The sequence below is a fragment of the Chelonoidis abingdonii genome, chromosome 24 (genome assembly GCF_003597395.2).
Source record: "Chelonoidis abingdonii isolate Lonesome George chromosome 24, CheloAbing_2.0, whole genome shotgun sequence".
NCBI lineage: Eukaryota > Metazoa > Chordata > Testudines > Testudinidae > Chelonoidis > Chelonoidis abingdonii.
The window spans coordinates 1,560,207-1,574,575 of record NC_133792.1 but is presented as its reverse complement, the minus strand read 5'-3'; the positions used below and the strand labels follow the sequence as shown (position 1 = coordinate 1,574,575).

General features: G+C 47.3%; 1 protein-coding gene and 1 long non-coding RNA gene across 2 annotated transcripts in view; one reads left to right on the top strand and one right to left on the bottom strand.

Moving 5' to 3' along the window:
* Positions 1–13,090, bottom strand: part of LOC116838107 (ectonucleoside triphosphate diphosphohydrolase 8-like) — a 69,950-nt gene extending 56,860 nt beyond the window's left edge. The window contains exon 1 of the mRNA XM_075060678.1: positions 12,953–13,090. The gene's annotated coding sequence lies outside the window, so the exon portion shown is untranslated. The remainder of the gene's footprint in view (positions 1–12,952) is intronic.
* Positions 904–1,676, top strand: LOC142045909 (uncharacterized). Its single transcript, XR_012654836.1, has 2 exons — positions 904–1,195; positions 1,237–1,676. It is a non-coding gene; the product is annotated as an uncharacterized LOC142045909 (long non-coding RNA).
* Positions 13,091–14,369: the final 1,279 nt, after the last annotated feature.

Below are 14,369 nucleotides of genomic sequence, written 5' to 3'. Positions count from 1 at the left end.
TGTTAGCTTCACTCCCTCTGGGGCACCTGGCATTGGCTACTGTCAGTAGACAGATACTGGGCTAGATGCACCTTTGGTCTGACCCGGTAAGGCCATTCTTATGTTCTTATGTAATGGCTATTAGCTAAGATGGTCAGGGATGCATCCCCCTGCTCTTGGTGGCCCTAAGCCTCTGATGGCCAGAAGCTGGGACTGTATGACGTGGGGTGGATCACCCACTAATTGCCATGTTCTGTTCATTCCCTTTGAAGCACTTGGCATTGACCACTGGCCAGTATACTGGGCTAGATGGGCCATTGGTCTGACCCAGTATGACTGCTCTTGGGTTCTTAACCACAACAATGCTGAACAAGGAAACTGAGATTCTACAGACACTAGGGCTGGAATGTCCAGAAGGGCTCTGCACCAGCAACCACATTGTCCAAAGACCTCAGCATGTTCTGTGCATGTTTAGTGCTGAGTTCATTTGAAAATCTGGCCCAGTTATAGGTGATGACTGAGTAAAGGAAATCTGGACCTGCAGAAAGAGCCTTTTTTTCATTTCAAGTTCCCTTTGTGGCTCCTCCATAACCACAGCACCGCCTCCAGGGGGGACAGTATAATGGGATGCCATGGCAGCCTGCCAGTCCCTTACTGGGTACGGTATGTTTCAATAACTCTGCTTTCTAAGGCACAGGCTAACAGCCAGGAGATCCTGAATAGATTGGTAACAGATAGTTTGGTAACAGAAATTTGTCACAGTTTGGTGAGCAATTAAGAAGGGGGGAGCCCTGCAGAATTTACACCATCTATTTGTTTTACCCTTGTTATTTTATGTTTGCTTTGCTTGGTACTGCTGGTGTTATATGTTGAGAACTGTATGAGTAAAAGTGAGCCCTAATAAGATAAGGAAACGCTATCTGGTTCTGTTCTGTTTAACCGGTTACTGTTGTTTTTCTGCTCTGTTCATTTGGGCGTTAGGAGTGTGGGCAGAACTGAACCTCTCGTTCGTAATTCCTCAGAGTGGAAGCCACACGTGCGAGGAAGCTCTGAGGTCAAATTGAGATCCTTCTGTCCCATCCCCTGTAGCGGTCAGTGTATAGAAATGGGATAACCTGGCTTAGACTGCAATTTCCTCTGCTCTCCGTGTAATTCTCTTTTCTGTTTAAGTGTCAGCAGACAGATGGATGAGTCTCTGGGTAAATCCTCTAAAGGGGTTTGGATTACATGTTAAATAAATGGCCTTTGCCCAATGAGCCATGTGTTTTTGTCCAGGTGGCAAGCCTCACGAGGAAGGACTCGGGTAGTCTTGTGAGTAAAAATATTTAAGGGAAGAGACCAGGAGGGGTAGGGGCTAGTTGAGAAGCCCACCCTCCTAGCTAAACTGGTAGTGGAACAAGTTGGTGCCCATGGAAGGGATGGTTCAGCAAGAAAAGCAGGATCGGGTCCAGGCGGGCAGGCAACAGACAGAGAGATTGAAAACGGGTTGGAAAACTTTAAGGGTGTAGTGGAAGGAAGGAGTCAGTAAGTGTAAGCATGGGGATTTCAGATACCCAGGACTTACCTGGAATGGTGAATTAAGTTGATAAAAGTGGCTGTTGGGAGACAAGCAAGTGATTTAAGGGAGAGTGAGAAGTTAACTCTGTAGTTGCTGGAGGGAACAGCAGTTGAACTTTGTAAAAATGCTGAAGAAGAAAGTTCTTGGTGTCTGTGAAATGTTTGTAAATAAATTCAGGCAAAGAAATTATTGGATTGCAATCATTTGGTTTGGCTATGAACAATTTAGTTAAATTAGCTGAAGAATGTATACAGTGCTATGTAATTGAAAACCTGGGCTGCCTATGAAACAAATACAAGAAAATATGGGGTAATTCCTCTGTTTTGCCTGAAGTCAAACAATTGTTATTGTATATTTTAAGCGATGATTGTCTGCCCAGAAGGGTAGAACCTCTGTTTTTTTGTCTTTCAGATAACCAGAGAAAACTGATCCGCTGACAGCATTCACGTACCATCATTTACTGGCACTAATAGGAATTATGTTTTGTGTCCTATATTTATGTCTTTTGTTTGTCTTGTGGCCGATTGTTGTGTTTAATTTTTTTAAAGAATAGTCTAGTTTAAACTAAACAAAAAAGATAAATTAAATGAGGATAACTTGTCTTGTTCCAACTTCGGAAACAAAGTGTTTGGATTAAATCAGAGAATATGATGATACTAAAGTCTAATGCATTCTTAAGTAAGAAAAAGAAACGTCATTGCGCCAAATTTATATTGCAAAAATTTGTGGAAAATTTGCATACCAACAGTCTTGTGCGAAGCAAAGACATGAAAAAATGTAACCCCACTCCCCTATTGTAATGAATCTTTCTGGCTACCTCAGATTTCTACCAGGGCGTGGTGGAAAGCTATTGGACTAGAGCTGAATTGAATAACTCTCAAAATGTGTGCTTGTTCTAGCTTGTTGCTCCAAAGTCTTATAAGTTAGTTTAGTAAAAGGGATATGATGCATATATGTAATAAAGACTATGTACTGTATAATGAACAATGTTTGTGTGTCATGTGGGAAAAAGTGTATAAGTGAAAAGTGGAAGTCTCTTTGCCAGGTTAAAAGAGCAAAAGAAGGGAAAAAGGACAAAGAACAGAATGATGTTAATGGGAAAAAACATTGAGCTAGCAAGCTCAGGCTATAGATAAGACACTGACGCCATTCAAGGATTACTGCTTCACATAAACTTGGCTAACAACCAGGAAAAGGAAGGCTTAAATTTGCCATGACTATAAGTTTGCAAAACATGCCATAGCCACTAATGAAATGTGTTAGGTTTCTTTTCTCCACAGGTAAGAAGCGCTACCGAAGACCGTAGCAGCCCTGCCACTCCTTGGAAACAGAGGAAACTGGCATTGATTGTAAAGGCCACCAACGATAAGACGTGCTTTGCATCCATGTGAAAGGCCCTTATCAAGCCCCTGTACTACCTACACCGCTGTGAGTTGCCAAAGCTGACTGTCCCTTAGGACCCATGATTCTCACTGCAAAAGTCCCCTCCACCTTGCGGATGAAATTCTTCCTATGTGCTTACCTATTTCTCCTTCTAAACTTCACTGCTGCCTCTGGACAAAGGGATAAAAGTACAAGGTGAAGTGCTAGTAACCTCTCCTGTTTCCACTGACAGATCTACTTGCCTTTTAGATTTTTCTAGAATAAAAAACCATTACAGTGTATGTGGATAACCTCTCACCCTATAGGATACTGAACCACCACTGTTAGTCGGTAAAGAAGAAGAGAACACTCAGGAAATTGCTCAAAGTCCAGAATTCTGCTGAAAGGACATTAAGAACTGACCCTTGCTGAAGAACCAAAGAATTATCACATGGAGCGCAGACATTTGTGGGACCCATGACTGGAATGTAGGTATGATTAGGAGTTTGAGACTTTATTCTACAAGGCTGCCTCTGTGATCCCAGAGAGTGACTATAATGTAACCCACACCCCCATACTATTAAACGTTAATCCATTTTGAAAGTACCTTGAAATTTTAAAATAACAGGTGTATTATAGCCACTACACCAAGGAAAGATGTATTGATATCACTGAGGCTGGGAAGGCATGCAGTGGGATCTAGTAGGTGTAGAATTCAGGAATTTCCTGAATGACAGGCTGATGGCGATTCGGAGTGATTCTTGAGTACCAGACCTTGCGCCCACTGCCCTTTACAGACGCCATCAGATAGTACACCATCTGATCTGTGATCATGGAAACACACTTGGACACTTTCTGGGTGGAAGTGTGGCTTCACAGGGTGTGGTGTTGCCCTTTATAGGGGATGATTAACAATGCAATGTACTTATGTCTGAGAAACGCCACAGGATATCTTAACAAGCCAATCCTGTTGGCCGACAGAGCTGAACCAGTGGAAGGCCCATGGCAAAGGGAACCCATTATTTCTTGTATTCCCTCTGGAACTGGTTACCCAACCTGGGGGGACTAGGGGGAGGCATTGTTCGCCTCCTGCTCACTAGTGTGGTGTTGTGTATCGTTACTCTCCTTTTTGTTTGCTTGCTGTAAAGCACTCCTACATAGAATTTGTACCTCCCGTTCCCCAGGAAATCCTGCTATACTCCCTCATTAATGACCCCAGCTCCCTAGAGCTTAATTGCTTTTTGCCCTCATTGTATGAGAAAACTCAGCCAAAAGTTTGTCGAGTGTTCTCAAAGGAGGGAGTTGTTGGTGTCACTAGGCGTAAATCTAAGCCTCAGTGAACCAAAGCTCCTCCATGTTGAACTTTACTTGATCTAGAAAGCTAGTAGCTGTGAAATTAAATGTGTAACAGTAAATTATCAGTTGCAGCACATCTAAAACCGGTTTAAAGCAGTAGTGGTACGGGCTGTGCACCTTTAGCAGAAGGACAAGATAATCTGCGGAAGGAAAACTTACTAACGAGCTGCCGTGGCCAAGATTACTTAATGCACCTTTGCTTACGTAACTGCTACAGGGGGAGGAAGGGGGGGGGAAGAAGAAAGAGAAAAAAAATCTTATAAAAAGGGAAAAGCCGCTTGTGTAGGGGTGCATGATTTGAGGCGTTCGTCTCCTTGCACCACTTTGAGATCTCAAATAAACTTTGCTTGCTTCTCCACCCTGGTGTGCGTTCATTGGCGCTTCGCACTCTGGGCAACGAACTACTGTTGCTTGCCTCAGGCACCCTCTGTGTCGGCAACACCACTGCCATGCTAGAGTCTCCACATTGATTTATTGACAAATAAGACTTGCAGAATTTTTAAATATTGTGCGCAGAATTTTTAATTTTTCAGTGCAGAATTTTTAATTTTTTGGCTCAAAATGCCCTCAGGAGTAGTCACACTCTGCCATGGATTTCCTGTATTGCCTTGGACAAATCAGTGTTCTCTGCCTTAGTTTCTCTATCTGCCAGATGCGGGTGCTTAGCTGAGCTACCTTGCAGGCTGTGGGCGAGCATTAATCCGGTGATGGGTTTGAGTGCATAGTACATGATATGTAACATAATGTGGCTGTCACTTTCTCTCCCTAGACCTTACTATCATAATCAGTCTGTATATCATGGGAGCATCTTGAGGCCCCAACTGAGATCAGGTCTCTATTGTGCTAGGTGCTATAGAAACATATGGTAAGAGGCAGTTCTTATCCTGCAGAGCTTGCTGTCTAAACAGACAAAAGGAAGCAATGGTTCAGTAACTCAACCAAGTTCACAGAGGAGTGACAGAACCCAGATCTCCTGCTTTCTTTCACAGGAAATCATCTGCCAACTTCTTAACTGCTGCAGTGGCTAGTACAGTGGGTATCAACAGATCCCCTGCTGGTGTAACCAGGGGGCTATTTGCAGAGCGCGTATTGTGGAGGTATCTGTGAATTAGCTCCCCCTATCAGCCTGAATCTGATGACTTACCTTCTCTTTTTTGCTGGCCATTTGAAAATGAGGGAGCATGATGAGTGCCATGAATTGTGGAGGGGAGGGTAATTTGAGCAATTAGGCTGCCTGTTTAGCTGGTTGCATAAATCCACATAAACAAATAATAAAACAAAGCAGGTGTCCTCCTCAGAGGTGGTCAGATGCCCCCCCTCGCCCCTGGATCCTGGCTCTGCAGAGCCCCCAATCCCACCCACCTCCTCAGCCAGAGGAAGTGGGGGAGAGTCCCTTGGGGAACTGGTTTGTCAGCCATCAGGCAGACACATGGCTCTTAGAGTTGATAATGTACCTATAACATAAAGGTCAGGCAGTCTAATGATTCCTGCTGAACCAGAATGGGATTCCTATGAACAGGTGTGTGTCATGCTGCAATCTGACTGTTTGGCAGCTGATTAGAAAGCAGGCTTAGTGCTTGTACACATTAGCGCTTACTTCAGTATAACCACCGCCCCCAGGCCACCGTATGTTACACAGACCTCAGTACTGGTGTGGACAGTGCTCCGTTAGTGGGAGAAGCTCTCCCACTGCCATAGTTACCGCTGCATGGGGGAGGTGGAGTAATTATGCCAAGGGGAGAGCTCTCTCCAGTTGGCATGAGCATGTGCAGCTCATGTGCAGCTACATCGGAACAGCTGCTGTCACAATTCTAGTGTAGACCAGCCCTTAGTAATTTTCCTTTCTAAAGCTGATGCTTTTTCTGATCTCTGGCGGCCTTTGCTGATGGCTTTTAACTCTCCATGAGGACAGGCCTTGACATAAGGCCTGTCCCAGCAGTGCCCTCGAATGCATCCTCTGCTTGTCATGCTGGATAATATTTCTGCATTGGCCATACACAGCTGATCTCTGGCGAGCATCTTTTTGTCTAGCTGACCTGCAAGCAAGAGCCACTGTGCTTTGCTCTACACTAAACTGCACCCTTGACCAGGCTGATAATGAGTCTGGCCCCTGCTGATCCCAGCGTCAAGGAGATGGAATGGTGGTTGACAGTAACTTACCGTCTCTCCTTAGTGCCCCTCATGCAGCTCAGGCCCACCTGCAATTTTACACAAAGCCTTTAAGAAGGCTAAGACACTCGACTACATGCCTGAAAGCTGTGGGGCTGAGTCATGTTTGACCTCACTCTGAAAGGACCACCTCTCCTTTGGGTAAGGGCAGGCAAAGGCTGGCAACCTCACTCCCTTGTGTGCTGTTGGCTGTGAAACTGTGGTTCCTTAGTGGCATCAGCCTGTGAGCCATTAGCGTGTGGGAACTTGGACTTGACTGACTTTAAGAGGGGGAGTGAAGGGGAGCTACAATGTGATCTTCAGGAAGAAGGCATACTGTGGTTCTGAGTGGGTTTCCTTGGTGTTGGAATGGGATCCAGATTTATTTAAAAATAGACCTGACCTCAAACCCTGGAACATCCACAGTCTAATTCCTGCTCTGAATGTAACAGCTGCCTTCTATCATTCGAATAGGCTAAGCACCTAGACACTTGTCCCTGAATACAGATTCTGAGCAGCCTGGAAAGGTGCTGCATCACAGCTGGTACGTTTGGTCAGCACACTAGAAATCAGAGCGTGGCAAAACTGAGGCCTGGTCTACACTACACTTTTAAACCGAATTTATCAGCATTAAACCAATTTAACCCTGCACCCGTTCACACAATGAGGCCCTTTTTATCCATATAAAGGGCTCTTTAAACTGATTTCTGTACTCCTCCCCGACGAGAGTAGTAGCGCTGAAATCGGTATTGCCATGTTGGATTAGGGTCAGTATGGCCGCAAATCGACGGTATTGGCCTCTGGGCAGTATCCCACAGTGCACCATTGTGACCGCTCTGGAAAGCCATCTGAACTCAGACGCACTGCCATTGACAGGAAAAGTCCCGGCGAACTTTTTGAATTTCATTTCCGTTTTGCCCAGCGTGGAGTTCTGATGAACACAGGTGGCGATGCAGTCCCAAATCCAAAAAGATCTCCAGCATGGACAGTATGGGGATACTGGATCTGATCACTGTATGGGGAGACAAATCTTTCTTCACAGCTCCGTTACAGAAGACGAAATGACAAGCATTTGAAAAAATCTCCAGCTGAGATAGACAGAGGCCACAGACAGTGCTGTGTGACAAAGCTAACGGAAAGCCAAAGAATCAATGGATGCTCATGGAGGGAGGGAGGGGTAATGAAGCTCCAGCTATCCATAGTCCCGCAGTCTCCAAAAATATTTGCATTCTGTGCTGAGCCCCAGTCCTGTAGGGTCAAACACATTGTCCTGGGGTTCAGAGTATATCTCATCAATTTGCTCCCTCATCCCATGAAAGAAAGGAAGAAAATCATTTCTTGACTTTTTTCAATGTCACCTTGATTCTTACTGCATGCTGCTGGTAGACGCAGTGCTGCGGCACTGAACAGCAGCATCCTCCTCCCTCTCCTCCCCGTACCTGTACAAAAGACTGATGTGTACCGTACAAAATGATGATAGCCATCCTCATCACCCTGTGAGTGCTCCTGGCTGGCCTCAGTGAGGTCGGCTGGCGCGCCTGGTAAAAAATAGGAATGACTCCCGTCATTCCCGGTAATGGTAAGAACGGCTGGTAACCATCTTCATCATAGCAACTGGGGGCTGAGCTCCATCAGCCCTCCTTTCATGTCAAAAAGAAAGATTCTGTACTGCCTGGACATCAGCAGCAGAAGGCTGGGCTCCTCTCCCCCGCACCGTATTTAACAATCCTCTCCTGACTATCATAGCAGCTGGAGCTGCCCTCCCTCATTTATCTCACTAAAAGTCATTGTTCTTATTCCTGTATTCTTATTATTTCAAGCACACAAATGTGGGGACATGCCAATGGTAGCCCAGGAAGGTGGGGGAGTGAGGGAAGCAACGGGTGGGTTTTGCAGGGGCACCCACGTGAATGGTATGCAGTCATCATTCTGGGGATCTGACATGGACGGCGTGCTCTCTGGTTCTCTAGTAACACTGCCCCAAATTCTAGCAGGATTGACTCTATTTTAATAAAATAGTAAAGGAGGGAATGACCTCCGGCGAGCATTCCCATTTTGTCTTTGCACCTCCGGCTGACTCTCAGCGAAGGCCAGCCAGGACACCCATGACAGCAGCAGACGTAAGAATGACCTGATAACCGTCATCTCATCACAATTACAATGGCATGGCAGATGTACAATAGGGATGTAAACTGTCTCTGCTACCTTGCAAAAACACATGAATGCGCCTGTGTATCACTGAAGTACACTCTGTCAGCAGATCCACTACACATACAGTGACAGGACAAAAGGCAAAACGGACTCCATGGTTCCATGCTATGGCATCTGCAGGGCAATCACGGAAAAAAAGGGTGCAAATGATTGTCTGCTGTTGCTTTCACAGAAGAAGTAATGAGTGATGACATTACCAGAATCACCTGCGACACTGTTTTTGCACCTTCATGCACTGGGTCTCAACCAGAATTCCAATGGGGCGGGAGGAGACTGCGGAACTATGGATAGCTATGGGATAGCTACCACAGTGCAACACTCCAGAAATCGACGTTAGCCTCAGTACATGGACGCACACTGCCTAATTATTGTGCTTTGCGTGCCACGTGCACTCGACTTAACAATCTGTTTTGACAAAGGTTTATGTAAAATCGGAATAATCCTGTAGTGTAAACATACCCTGAGTCACCTTGTTCCTGCAGGAGTGACGGTGGTGCTAATTTGTCGGATGAGCCTGAAATGAGTGGCGCTGAACAGGCTAAGTCGACCAGATTCCCGATTTATAGGGACAGTCCCGATTTTGTGGTGTTGTTTTTATATAGGTTCCTATTACCCCCACACCGTGTCCTGATTTTTTTTTCACATTGCTGTCTGGTGACTCAACTGGGCTTCGCTCCGCAGTGGAAGCTGTTTCCATCTCTGCGTGTGTCGTAGCTTCCCTACTCAGATTTGAACCTTAGCATTCATAAACTGAGAAGCTAGCATGAACCTTAAGCTAATTAACCAGCTTAGATTGTATCGCTGCCAAAGGCCAAAATTACCCAGTGTTTGGCACTCTGGTCTCCCCAAAACATTCCTGGGGGACCCACAAGACTCAGAGGCCCTGAGTCTCACACCAAAGGGAAAACAACCTCCTCCCCTTGTCTCCCTCTTACGCTCATCCCCAGCTCCCCCACTGGGTTACACTGGTGATAACTGTATTATTAAACAGTCCTTGAATGCAAAACAGAGAGGGCAATTTACCTCCCCCCCCTTCTTCCCCTGAGGCTGCACAGATTCACCCTCCGTAAATCTAACACAAAGAGAATTTCCCTTCCCTTTGTTCCTTAGCCTACCCAGTCTTATACCTGTACTTACAACTGGGAAACAGAAGATTAGAAGCTTGAAGATAGAAAGATCCCTCTCATAGCTGAGAGACAGACCGGAGAACAGAGAGACCAGACAAAGGGGACACACACCCAAACATTTCCTCCCTGAGCTTTGAAAAATCCGGTTTCCCGATTGGTCCTCTGGTCAGGTGTGTGGTTCCCTTTGTTAACCCTTTACAGGTAAAAGAAACATTAACCCTTAGCTATCTGTTTATGACAGCGTGCAGGGGATATTTTCAGTGTATTCAGTATTTACATTTACAGGAGGGTTCAAAGAGACTCATTCTCTAATGCAGGCCTGTCGGGGTGTGCAGCTGATTTTCTCACAGCCCTGCATTCACCTTCTGAGTTCTGGTTCCCTCCACAGATCAGACTAACCCTTGGTCTGCCTGATGTCAGAGACGTATCTAATTATGCTGATTTTTTCCCAGCAATAGAGAGGTTTTCCAGAGACACCGAGCCTGATTCATGACTGAGTCATTATTTTCAGCAGCACCCTATGAATGTAAAAAGCTACCTTTCTGAATTAGTTGTTTCTTACGCCACTTTGCACAAGTAGAGATGAGAGCAGAGGGTGCAAAGCAGTTGGAACAGGTCCACAGTGTTCTATTTGCATGAGACGTACCTTTTAATAAGGCTTATGCTCCCACAACACCCTAGACTTTATAGTCAGCCCTTCATGAGTGATGCATTTCTTCCCGTGCATTAAACTCAGCCCAACTCCCAAAATTTGCACGTGGGTTTTGATGCCCTGCAAAGATCAAGGATCTTTTACTAATAGCCACAGGCTGTGGGTTCATGGATGGAAAAGGAGGGTTCAGCAAAACCAGCTTCTAATAATGTCACAGCTCCTGCCCCTGCCTCTGGCACTGCACCCCAGAGTAAGCACTGGGCATGAGTGCAGCCCTTGCTTGTTCTGCTTGTGCCTTCTAGGCAGGAGGTGAAGCATTAGCAGCTTAGCCCCAGTGTCAGGAAGACTCTGTCTCTGTGCTCTGGATGGAGAGGAGAGGCCAGGGCCATTCACTTGTGCTGAAGTCTAGGATAGGGCCCTGTTCTGGCCTAAATCTGCTAAGAAAAGGTTAGTAACCCTGTGTAACAAATCCCTTAGGTGACTTTGCTTATCCTGAGCAGCCAGTTTCCTTTAATCATTTAATCCTCCCAGCCTATCAAGCCAAACATCAGATCCAGCCCCAGGTTAAGAAGAGTAAAGTGTTTGGAGCTGACATTTTATCCCATGCCACTAGCACCCGCTGAAAACTCCAGCCAGTATCTTGGAAATGTCAGCTCAGAGAAAGCCAACAAAGAGCTGGAATGCCTCCTGTCTAGAGGCTCCAGGAAGCAGAAAGAATGGAGAGGTGAGGCACAGCCTGACTTAGGGTACGTCTACACTACCCGCCGGATTGGCATCGATCTGTTGGGGATCGATTTGTTGAGTCCAGTGTAGATGCGATAAAATCAATCCCCGATCGCTCTGCCGTCGACTCTACTCCACTGCGGCGAGAGGTGGAAGCAGAGTTGATGGGGGAGCGGCAGCAGTCGACTCGTCGCCGTCCTCACAGCCAGGTAAATTGACCTAAGATACGCCGACTTCAGCTACGCTATTGGCATTGTAGACCTAGCCTTAGTGTTAGGAGTGTCAGAGGAGTTCCAGTCCGGGCCACCACGCCAGCATATGTGGGCAGGCTGCTGGAAGCGAGGAGAGCTACACGCACAGATGAAATACAGGGACCACAGGAACATTATTATCATTGCTCGCATTGGTTCATTGCTGGTTTGACACAGTTACTTGTATTTGGCCCAAAAAAGAATCTGTGGCTGAGACTGTGCCACAGTCTGTATTTGGCTCTTACCACAAACGCCTGGCTAAGGTAGCAGAGCCTGCTCCCTGAAGTGGTGATTGGTTTGGGAGGGGCTTACTTCACTGGTGCCAGAGTGAAAGAAAGAACAGCCCACTGTCTTTTGCTCTCAGAAGAGCACATTCTTGCCGGGGGTGCTTGACCCAGCCCGCAGGTGCATATGAGAGGCCAAGGTCTCTGACACATGTCGTACAAAACCCTGTGTGAGTACCAGGGACAGTCACAATCAATGAGGAAGAGAGGCTGCTTCCTCCATGCACACCAGGGATGGAGCGTAAGTCCTCTCAAAGGGGTGGGGAGGAGTCAACGCCCCGATACATTGTGTTCCCTGTGCATCAGACTGTAGAGGGAGCTGGGTGTCACAGGAGCAGCATGCGCCAGGCTGTGCATTACGTGCCATCCTCCTGTGCAGCAATCGATTCGCTGAGGCACAAACTTCCCCATGTTTCTCTGGGGGAAGCTGGGCTTTGCATGGCCCCTTACTCAGGGTTGTGTCTAAAAACATAATCAAGCCTCTAGGTTTTTTATATTTACTTGGCCACGTTGGCCCTTAAGTACAGGCATTGCAGCTCCCATGTACTGCCCCTGGAGCCAGCCAGGCACCCTTAGTGGTTAACATCTCAGGATGCAGAGACAGAGGAAACATGGCAAGTCCCCTGCTCCTCACCTGGCCATTAAGTAATTTCTGGCCTCAGAAAGCTCTACCTTGGAATAGGAGCCCTTTACTGACTTGCTGTCTGGAGTCTGCAAATGAAGGAAACAAGCAAACACACTTCTTCCTGTTTGTAGCTGATGGTAGCCACGCCTCGACCCTCCAGACCTCCCCTGAAAGTGACCTGGGGACCATCCTGGTCAAGGGAGCTTGGAAACCAGAAAAAAAGGGACCACAGAGAGGATAGACTTCTTTACACAGCATTCTGCACCAGCAAGGAGAGAGAAATTCTTCCAGCGCCTCAGCCTCTTCCAAGATGCTGGAAAGGCTCCCTGTGAGCATGCATGGGCTGACACTCCCTGAACTATTTCATTGGGTGACACTACACAGACTGCAACTCCAGTGTGGGAGAATGTCTGTGGGGAGTGCAGTTGTTTGGAGATAAACATGGTTCCTCTAGACGAGGAATGATTCCATTGTATTCATGCCACTGAGCCATAGGACGAGAAATAAGCAATGAAATTCTGCTCTATACTCCTCCCAAGTGTGAACGCAGCAGGATGCTGAGTCTGAGCTGTGATTCTGGGGCACCCAGTCCTAAAGCAAGTCACTTTGTTGTGCTGCAGTATAACAAATCACTGCACAGAGCATTCAGAAAGACAGAAAGAAGTTCTCAGCTTACCTTTGCCTTTGCAGTGCAGTGCTGGGAAGCACAGTCCGCCCTGCGAGAGCTGACAACGCACAGCTGGAGAATCTGTTGGGAAGTAAACACAGCGAAGTTTTAATCCAACTCTGCTGTTGTACAATGTGGATGGCGTATACAGAGTTACTCGGCCAATCAGCCCATCCTCTGCCCCCCCCCCCATGGCAGTATCTTTACTTGCTATACAGTGCCGGCCTGACACACCCCTTTAGTGTTTCCTTCCTGCCCCGTCTGTTTATTAACAGGCAGGTCTCTTTCTGCTCCTGTGATGACGCTTCTCTGAAGCATGTCAGCTCACAATAGTTTCATTTGCCGAAGAAAACCCCAGGATTTCCTTGAGAGGTTTACAATGAGATGTTTGTTTTCTTTGACTCTTGCTGTGTGTAAATGAGGTGGGTGAATGTAATGCATGCAACAGCAAGGGGCTAATCGCCTCATGGGAACCCAGGCACAGTGCAGCCAAGGGCTGGGCGAGCTTTCCTTCACCGACCTGCCAATGCCTCTTTGCTGACCCACCAGCCTTGCTAGTCCAGTGTTCACAGTCCTTCCCACTCCCCAGAGCTCTGCCAGCTCACCTCTGTCCTGACCTGCACCCCCCTCTCCCCTCCGCTGTGCTGTTCCCATTCTTGGTCCCATTCAGCAGACACTAATGCTGCCAAATAGCTCATGTAACACCTGCCTATGGGGCAGACTTGTGGCTGCCCCCAGTCCACTTTCCACTGTGAGCTCAGCATGCGCTGAAGTGCCAAAAGGCTTGGTACAAAAAGGGGACTTCGATTCAGGGTTGCAATTGCTAACTCCTGGGCACCCTGCAGCCTAGGGGACTCTACTGCCTGGAGTTAGACACCCAGCCTCCCGACAAAGTGCAGGAGCTGAGGCGCTGGAACAATTTGTGGAGTGGGGGCTGAGAGCCACTGAACCAAATGGTAAACCCTGAATATGATGGAAACCATGTCAAACCAGGAGTTCAGCCGAACCCCCAGCACCCCTAGTTCCAGCAGCTATGAACACGGGGAGGGTTAGGCACCACAGAAGCCAGCACAATGAGCAGGGAGTTGCCTAAACTAGCCCACAGGAAACACCAAGGAGAAGGGAGAGTTGTGGCCTAACCCCCATCCCCCAGAGCCTCTCCTGGAGTTAAGCACTTGAGCCAGGTCAGCTCTTTCTTGCAAGGAGCTGTGGTAGATATCCCTTTTATAGCCCAGTGGTTACACTGCTCATCTCCAGGAACTGGGCTCAACCCCCCTGTGCTGATTCAGAGCAGGAAATCGAACGCAGGTCTCCCCCCTCCGTGCTGAATACCCTAAGCCTTGAGCTAGAGTGTGTGCGGGAGGGACTGCCTCCTTTTTAGCTGTTTTGTGTGGGGCCCAATCCAGAAGGCAGCCTCTGAGGATGC